This window comes from Thrips palmi, unplaced genomic scaffold, assembly GCF_012932325.1.
Source record: "Thrips palmi isolate BJ-2018 unplaced genomic scaffold, TpBJ-2018v1 HiC_scaffold_18, whole genome shotgun sequence".
NCBI classification, from domain to species: Eukaryota; Metazoa; Arthropoda; class Insecta; order Thysanoptera; family Thripidae; genus Thrips; species Thrips palmi.
The window spans coordinates 13,711,893-13,721,425 of record NW_023144627.1 but is presented as its reverse complement, the minus strand read 5'-3'; the positions used below and the strand labels follow the sequence as shown (position 1 = coordinate 13,721,425).

Here is a 9,533-nt window from a genome sequence, read left to right as displayed (position 1 = left end):
GAGCAACCCATTGGTGGGGTCACACGTCCAGTTCGAGTCCCATTTAGCGACTCTGGAGCTCAACACGCGTCCGGGATTCTGACCAGCTCCACGCCCTTCTTGTTGCAGGCGAGGGCCCGGCCAGCTGCACGTCGTGCGGGTCGCGCCACGTGCTGCAGGACGGCCGGTGCGCCGAGTGCGTGCGCGGCCAGTACTACGACGCGACGCTGCGGCGGTGCGCGGCCTGCGACGCGACCTGCGCCGCCTGCTCGGGGCCCGGGCCGTACTCGTGCACGGCCTGCGCCGCGCCGCTGCAGCTCCACAAGCGCCACCACCAGTGTGTGCCCTGCTGCTCGGCCTCCACGGCCACCCCGGCCACCTGCTGCAGGTGCCGGACCGACTCCATGCAAGGTGAGCAAAACGGAAAAAATAGGCAAAAATTTATTTTGTGATTTTTTTAAAGATCATATTTGGTCATTTTTATGGATTATTTTTGGTTAATTTTTGGGGGGTTATTTTTAGGTCATTTTTTGGATAATTTTTGGGTCAATTTTTGGTTCATTTAAGGTCATTTTTTGTAATTTTTTTAAATCCTTAGATTGTTTTGGCGGGAGTTCTGAACCGTCACCGATCTGGACTCCGTTTCGTCTCTATTTTTTTGCGGCGGCTTTTACAGTGTGGGAACAAAGTGGCGCTTCGGTTTCGACCTCCACGCTGTCCGCGTCGGGTCTCCAGTCTCCGGTTTCCTCTGAACTAGTTTCACTCGCAACGAAATGAAACTCCAGAAGTGGGGACAGTAGTCGAGGACAGCGAGGAGAGGCGGCTCGTGGTTTTCACGCCACCGTTAAGAGGGAAGTCCTCCAATGCGCGTCATAAAGGTGGAAGAAAACGGGAATGTTGTTAACCTCGGCGTCCTCGAGTGGACTGCACGGACTCGGTTCATCGAGGAAGTTTCGCAGTGGGGGCGGGGTGCGCGGATTCGCCGCCATAGCGAACCGGCCGGACCTTACATTGTGCCTCGCGAATTCCAGTAAAGATTGCAGTCAGAGGGGGGAGGGGGTGGACCAAGGAAGCGGGCTGCCCGGCCAGCGGGCTGCACGGTTTGCGGGTCAGTAGACTTGCAGATGAGTGGAATGTGCATCCCAAGATACCCCATGCAATGAGGACAGTATTTTTTTTTACTTTTGCCGTTCTCGGCGAGCAGATTGCTACGGCGCCGTTTTTCGAAACCTCTATGTCACGTTCCTCTCAGCAGTGCAGCTCCAACCGGCGCAGCAGCGAGCCCCTCCAGCGTGCAGTCGCAAATGAAATTACTAGTTGGCTACTGGCGGCCGGTTTAAAAGTCTAATATTTCCCTCCCTAACGCAATGCAGTGCGTGCGAGAGATTCTCACCGGATGTGGGCTGCTTCGCTGCTTCGGTCGTAGTGCCGCTGATTTCTCCAGAGGCTGCCTCCCCCCTTGCCTGCAATGCCCACTTGGGATCCTCCGGCGTCATTTTTAAGGCGGGTCGCCAGGGAGATGCTGCACCGTTTGTGTTTTAAGGTCGGCCCGAGACGGGCCGAGCAGCGCGATTCGGAACGAATAAAGGGAACAACTTTTATTGCATCGGTTTTATATGCAGCAATCACAACCAATAAAAAAATAAGATCGTAAACGGATGAGACGGCGCTCGGGGTGCGCGGGGGTTTCAGTTCGGCTCGGCTCGGCTCGGCTCGGCTCCGCTCCACACGGGCTTGGACACGGGGACGGATAGACTTGATGCAGCCATCTCGCACCCAGCCAGGCCCCAATCTCTTCCTCGCCATGTACACGTACTCACGTACACGTACACACACACACACACACACACACACACGTACACACCCACACACAAAGGCGCGGATCACCATACACACACGCGTTGAAGACACAAAGTACACTCATTCAGCATGTGGAGTGCGTCGTTCGGTGTTTGAACCCGCAGCCTTTCGCCTGCCTCACACACACACACACACACACACACACACACACACACACACACACACACGCTGCGTGTGTCAGTTTGTGCAGCGTCCCCTGCACGGCGGGAGGCTAGCAGTTGCGCGCTGCACTCAGATTGCCCTGAAAGCCCCTGCTTCCTTTATCCGGGGGTCGCCCCTGCCCGCCCCCGCCCGCCCGCTCCTGCCCCCGCCAAATCCACTTCGGATTTGCACGAGGGCACACAGGTCCTTTTAGCGGCACCGGTGCGTCGCTGCTGCATCCTCTGCCTCTTTACATATCGGCCACGCTATTTTTTCCGTGTGTTTTTCCCTCTCTCTCCTTTTTTTTATTCCTCGCCCCTTCCCGGACTTCCCTCTCCCTCCCTCCCTCCCCAACCTCAAGGTCCCACACTTTTCCACAGAGTTCCTTTTGGCTTTTCCATCGGATTCCCTTTATGCGGTCTGCATACGAAACGGGCGGGGCTTCAAGTAGCCGCGCCGCGACGCCCACCGTGAGTTCCTCCTTGAAGGCATCCCCCCCCCTCCTCCCCGACCAGACGTCCCCGAGGGGGCTGGCCCCGACGGCCCGGCGGCCCCGGCGGCGGGGTGGTACCGAAAAAGCAGACTCTGCAAGTAAGTTCGGATTTGACTTAACTTGCTGAGCGGGTCGTCGACGTCGGCGGCGTGCGGGACCGCGCGTCTCGGCGTGTCTTCGGTTACCCGCCGCTCCGATCACCACACTGGTAGAAGAAGCCTTGATGCTCTGCCACAGAGGGCCAGAAGACCGGCGCCAAAATTCTAGACGCGTTTTGAGCTCCAGAGTCGCTGAACAGGACTCGAACCGAGCGCGTGACCCCACCAATGGATTCCTCGTTCGGACAGCAATCCGTTGGTGGGGTCACACGTTCGGTTCGAGCCCCATTTAGCGACTCTGGAGCTCAAAACGCGTCCGAGATTTTGACCGCCTGCACCGGTCTTCACGCTAGTCCACTGTGCGGCTGCCAGGCCGACTTCCAGGCCATGACATTCGCGGCCACAGCCGCAGTTGTGCCAACCATAACGCAGCGGCGGCCGCATGGAGAGAGAGAGAGGGGGGGGGGGGCTGTGTCCACCCTCGCCGGCCACCCCACTGTAAACCCGGCAGCACAACGCAGTGCATAGCCAGGGCATAGCCAAAACCGTCGCCCATAAATCGTGCCTTTTTGATGTGTCCACCAATCTGCGTATGTTTATCTTTGTTCCTCTGCCCTGTTCGCGCACTTTGCTGCCTCTCTTTGTTTCTCGCTTGTCTTCCCCGCGGCCATCCATACGTGTCAAGGTTTTGAGGGTCGTTTTGGGTCGTTCCGGGTCGTTCCCGCCGCGACCCTCTTCTTCGGGTCGGCCATTTTCATGCAGAGTAGTCTTCCGACATCAAGGCCGGATCAGCTGCTGGTCCAAGAAGCCCTATTGACTCGGGCCCGAGAGAATCGGTAGCACTCGCCTCCGCTCGGCGCGCCACGCCCCGGCGCCCTAGACGAGCGACCCAATTTTCGTCTTTTGCTCGCTTTTGCTGATGTCAACCCGCTACGGCGAAACTCGGCGCCAAAGTTCAGCTGCGGCCCTCTCTCTTGCTCGCCACGCCCCGCGCGCCGTCGCCCCTCTCGCTCGCTCTATCTCCATGCGTCGCCCCATCTCCGCCAATTGATCTCCGCAAGTTATTATTGGGATGCATTTTCACGAGCAGCGCGGAGCGCGGGGCGCGCCACCGACCGTCCCGGAAAACTTGTCCTAATATTTGAATCACGGACATCGATCGCTCATTAGGGCGAGTTTGCTCTTCTCTCTCTCTCTCTCTCTCTCTACCCAGCGGGAGCCCCTGTGGAAGGAAGGGTAGGCAACCCGTTAACCACACCTGTTGTGCGGGCCTGCAGCGAGTGTCTTTGTGTCGAACTCTCCGTCTGTCTGTCTGTCTGTCTGTCTGTCTGTCCGGCCGACCATTAGTGCATTCCAGTCAGGCGCCACCGCCGCTCGCTGGAGCGTCCCTGTGTCATAATCCCATCTTTCTTTATCTATCTCTTCCGCCTTTCCGTGCCTTTCCCCCTCGTGGCTCTGTGTGTGTGTGTGTGCGTGTGTGCGCTATGCATTTATTCATGGATTGTGCGTGCGGGGATTGGAGATTGAGGTGAGGGGGGAGGGGGGCGAGCGAGCGTGCTTCTCCGCCTTCGCTCATTCCAATGCTCCCCCCCCCTTTTCCCCCTTCGCGGCCACACGCGCCCAGCGAATTCAATCAAACGAAACGCCTCCGGTCGCCGCGAGCGCGCGCCAAAGTTGGCGGCGTTCGAAAAGAAGTCCGCGAAACCGGATTTGCGGACCAACTTGGCGGCACTAGGCACTATCCCACCGCGGCGAGGCGACAGTGCGGCGCGTCCGAAGAGAGAGAGAGAGAGAGAGAGAGAGAGAGAGAGAGAGAGAGAGAGAGAGAGAGATAGAGAGAAGGACCCGTCTGGCGACGTACTTCGCGGACGGAGTCACCTCGAAACAACTCGGCACGCACGCGTGTCTGACGACTGAACACGCAAGTTATGCATCGACTTTTTCTCTCTCCTCTCTCTCTGTCTCTCTCTCCAACCACCGGCTGTGTTGTGAATATTGAGTTTGCGCGTCCTCTTCACGCGCCTTATTCGGCGACGTAATTGCCGTACATATTTGAGCGGAAAGAAGGCGGCGGCCATGAATAAGTGACACTCGTCGCGACGCTAACGAAACAGCGTCTCATAATCGGGAGATTCGAGTGGCGCGGCAGCGCGGCCCACAGTGGGCCAGAAGACCTGCGGAGGCGGTCAGAACCCCGGACGCGTTTTGGGCCCGAGAGTCGCTGAATGGGGCTCGAACCGAACGTGTGACCCCACCAATGGATCGCTCTACGAACGAGGAATCCATTGGTGGGGTCACACGCTCAAGTTCGAGTCCTATTTAGCGACTCTGGGGCTCAAAACGCGTCTGGAGTTTTGGTCGCCTCCACCGGTCTTCTGGCCCACTGTGCGGCCGCCACAGCAGCGCAGTGTATCCAGCGAAGCCCTCCTAATAACCAATTAGCAATTTATTTTTTTTCAAACATTTTTTTCTTTTTTTTTTGTCGGTGTGAGCTTTCCGGGCCATAGGTTTCCTTTAGCGCTTCCAAATCAGCAAATTGACACCGCGTTTTGGCGCGCTTCGGAGTGCCGGCCTTTGACACGGCAAGCAGGACGGTGTGAGGCCCCGTCATGCGCGTCACAGCACGGCCCGCCCGGCCCGGCCCGCTTAATCTGCCCGCATTCAATCCTCTTGCCCCGGTCGGCCCAACTCACGCGTAATCTCTATTCAAACGAAAGGGTTTGGTGTTATCATCAAGAAAGCAGCTTAGGGCCGGCCGGCTGGCCTGGCCAGGCCCTGTAAGCCCTAATCCGGCCTGTTAGCAAAGCTGGCCGCAAGTACCCTGGCTACCCCTCCCGCTACCCCAGCCGGGCATCGCACAGCCTCGCCGGTCATTTCTCGCCCATTTGCCGTCTGCGGCCGTGTTGGTTTTATCGCAGAGCTGATAGTGTCTGTTGACCTTGCTCTAACCCATCCGGTCTGATCCCCGGAGCCTCAAAGAAGCCCCGCCCTGGACGGTCTGGACGGCAGTGTGGGGTAGTAGCTTAGCAGCTCGGGGAGGGAGCGGGCCTAAACCGAGTATATGCAGATGGCCACGCTGCCATGACCGCGAAGATTCGAGTAGCAAACCAGTTATTAATCCTGGCTGGGCGGGTTTAGGCAATGGCATCGGGGTGGTCTTTTTCGCTCGCTTGATTTCAGATCCATGAAAAGAGTCGCGCTTTTTCCGGTCGAATCGCTTCACTTCACAGTGCTCTGCCGCTCGGCCGGATGTCCGGTCCGCAGTCCGAGCACAGTACAAGGAAGAGGCGGCTGGTCTTTGCGGACGCTCGCGTCACTTCCCCCTGACACGTGCACTGCTGCCTCGCCTGCAGTTTCGCAAACAGCGCCTCGTGCAGTGTAGGCAAACGTGCTCGACAACAACAGTGCCAAGTCGTAGATGTTGTTGTTGTCGCTGCTGGGCGAAGTCCCGGCCAAGAAGTATCGGGCTTCCTCTTCTAGCCGGGCCCGACTCGTCAACACGTCCCAAGTAGTTAGGCGAGTCGCCGCAGCGGAGCGCCACTTGCCCGCCGCTTCTCCACAGTGTCGCGGCCTCGCGGGCCTCAAGATTGCTGTCGTCGCGTCTTCGGGAGGGCGTAGTCGCCGCCCCGCCCCGCCCCGCCACGCGCCTCCCTTCACATCCTCTTGGCAGCAACGATTGAATAAATTTCTGGCGACGTCCACCGTTTGTCTTCGCGCAGTGTCGCGTAAATCTCACTTATTCTCGAGCGATTCTCACAAGTTGCCGGCTTCTGGCTGCCTGCTCGGGCTGGCCGCCCTGGGCCGGCCGCCCTGGCTGGCCGCCTGGCACGCGGGCAGAGTCGTCGCAAACCTAATTAGAAAGTTGCCTTGTGCCGCGCTGTGCGCCGCTGCGCTGGGTACGGCGCCGTCTTGGCTTGCTTGTCGTCGGCGAGGTTTGGACACGGTGGCCTACCCCGCCGGCGTGGCGACCTGGCGCCGTCGGCAGCGAGCTGTGCAGCCTTCTGGCGCGGAAACCTCGCCGCCGCCGGCGGTTGAACCCGCGTCCGTCGATGTGAAACCTGACAGAACCGGCGTTGTGTTGCAGGAGTGTGCCCCGACGTGTCCTCGGCGGGCAAGCGGCGCATCGCCGAGGCCGCGGTGGCGACGCCGTTCCGGGCCGGCCTGGCCGAGGCCGTGGGGCTGGCGGGGGCGCCGGGACCGCAGATGGCCGAGGCCCCCGCAGCCCCCGGCCCGCTGGATTGGCGGGGGGTCGCCGGGCCGCAGCCGGCGGGCCTCATGGAGGCTACCAGCCCACGCCGCCACGGCCCCCACACCACCTCCATCAGCCTGACCACCACCACCGCCACGCTGGCCGTCGCCGTGGCCGCGCTGCTGGTGCTCATCGTGGGCATCGTCGTCACCATGCTGCAGGTAGGGATAGCCAGAGCGTGATTCGGTCGCCGCGTTCGCGTCGGACCCGAAAATGAAGACCAACACTCGTAAATTACTAAACACGACTTATCACACCCAAAGTCGCGCGGGAAAGTTAGCGGTGCTGGGGGCCGCAGGGGCCACCGGGGCCGCGGGGGCCGCACGCGCAAGCGGATTACATTTTTCATGACCTGCGGCGGGGCGCGGAAGGCGAGGACTTTTGTCCGATATTTGCTTGTGTTTATGTGCCGTTGTTCCGTTCCCCTGGCTTCTTCCACTCTCTTTTTTTAATTCCCAGGGCAGGAAGCAGTTGAGAGCACTCCCGTAATGAAACGTCCCAAATGAAAATTAATCATGTTTTGGTGTTACAGTCACGCTCGCGTCTGGCCGGCTTGGCGGCGGGGCGCCTGCCCGCCCCCAGGGGGGCCGCCAGGGGGGCCGCGGCTGCGTCCAGGGTGCGGGGGCGTGGCCGGGGGCGGCCGCGGGGGCGGAGTCGGGACCTGACAGCGGAAGAGGAAGGGCTTCTGGAAAACACAGAGGACATCCAGGTAACCCTTTGGCTGTGAAAAAATAAAAAATATGTTGCAAACAATGATTAATTAAGGGCGTTTTTAATGCTCCAGGACTTCTGTGAGGACTCGCCCTCTGTGCGGCGGGACCTGCTGGGTTCCTCGCCACCGCTTATGCCACACCACGCCGTGAAGACGTGAACCTCAAGACTGCAAGTGGGAAAGAAGGACACTACTATTTTTGAATGAGATTCTAAACACCGTCTTTTTTTTAAATTCTAGTTATTTAAATGTGAGTCAAGTGCAGTGTGGTCACAGCCCACGCATGCGTGGCAATCATTGACAAGTATTTCAATTTAAATCGATAAGTTCAGAGTTGTGGTGCAGCAACCATATCATTCGGTGTGACTCATTGGTTGCGTGTGTGCGTGCGTGTGAGTGCGCCTGCGCGCGTTTGAGAATGTTAATATAAGTGTGAAATTGTCGTGAGAGATTGTGTGTGTGTGGGTGGGTGTGTTGTGGTCATTTGTTATCATGTTCTAAAGTGTTTTTAACTTAATTTTGATAACAAAAGTAAGAGTAAAATATTTGTTTTCGCTTGTTCTGTTAAAAAACGAATTTTGCAATTTTGTTCCATTGCGCGCTGTGACAAAAATTATTGTAAATACTTAGCGGTGCACACAAGGCATTTTAATAAATTAGTAATATGATGAGCATACTTGAAATGGCCAATGGAAAACAAAGTTCCCCTCAGTCGCTGGAATTTTGTTCATATCTTGCTTTTATCTGGTCCAATCTCATAAAATACTGCATTCTCTGGTCTATGCCTTTGAAAAATGCAAATGACTAGAAAACTTTTCTTTTAGAGGCAGTCGGGACCAAATGCGATGTAATCGCCTTGAGACACACTGTCTTCAGTAGGGAGAAATTCCTTGAGTGCAGTGTACGCTTTTTTCACTTTTCTTGAGACTGTTGTAGATTTGATTTTGGAACGAATTTGTGTCTTCGAGTATTGTGTCATCCTGATTTATTCCCATGGCTTTCTGTAAACTAGACAAGATTGTGTGATTGTTGGTTGTCTTCTTTTAAGCGGAAATATGCCATATCGACAAGAAACAAACAAGTGAATCTGATCTTGGCTTAAAATTTGAATGTTTTGGGCATAAGCCTCACATAATGTATTGTATTATATGATACTTATTCGCTGAGAATTATTTTTATGAAAGAATGAGAAACTTTCGTGATACATATTTATCTTCCCTGGAGCCTCTAATTATTGGGATAAGTTCCAGTGCCTAGGTGTAACATTATGTGTGAATCGTCCGTGTTAAATTATATGTGTCACATGTATTCTTTTTGTTATATTGTATTTTTTCTGTAAAGCTGTTGTTTTAAAAAACAACAAGTTGTGAACTGAAGAGCGTCTAGCCAAACAGATTGCAAGACAAATTTTAACAAATTGCAAGATCTTTAATTCACAATTCGTTTTTCTGTCACTGCACCATGTGACAGAAAGGCTTCAGAGTTGTGAGTTAAACATTGTATTGTTCAGCGAGAAACCAATAGGAAATTGTTTGATCTGATACTACAGAGATGTAACCAATAAACAGTTTGTGACTGACAAATACCATTTGTGTGGACATTTTTGTAAAATATTGATGTTATAAATCATGTTGGACTGAAATGGATATGTCTTTTGTTTCTTACCACCAATGTTAAGGCTTCCTCAAACACGCAAACCTAATTTTTAAAGAAAGTCCAAGGTACCAACTTTTTTGTAATTTGTAAAAATGGTAAAGAATTAGAGGTGAGAGGCAGAACTCAGGCAAATGATAAAGGATTCAAACCACAATAATATTTTCTGAATTGTATTTTCTGTTCGGCAATCCGGTAAATATCGTGCAAAACCAACTACCAAGCATGAAAAACATTAATAATTTAAAAATTGGTCATATTTTGCCGTGGCAGCAGGGCGTCCATCTGTTCGCCAGAGTGGGAATAGCCCCCTGGGCGATTCGTATTCTAAGGGTGCCGCCCGCCAAC

General features: G+C 55.1%; 1 long non-coding RNA gene across 1 annotated transcript; it reads left to right on the top strand.

Moving 5' to 3' along the window:
* Nucleotides 1–7,424: 7,424 nt before the first annotated feature.
* LOC117645100 lies at nucleotides 7,425–9,174 on the top strand. Its single transcript, XR_004587704.1, has 2 exons — nucleotides 7,425–7,529; nucleotides 7,605–9,174. It is a non-coding gene; the product is annotated as an uncharacterized LOC117645100 (long non-coding RNA).
* Nucleotides 9,175–9,533: the final 359 nt, after the last annotated feature.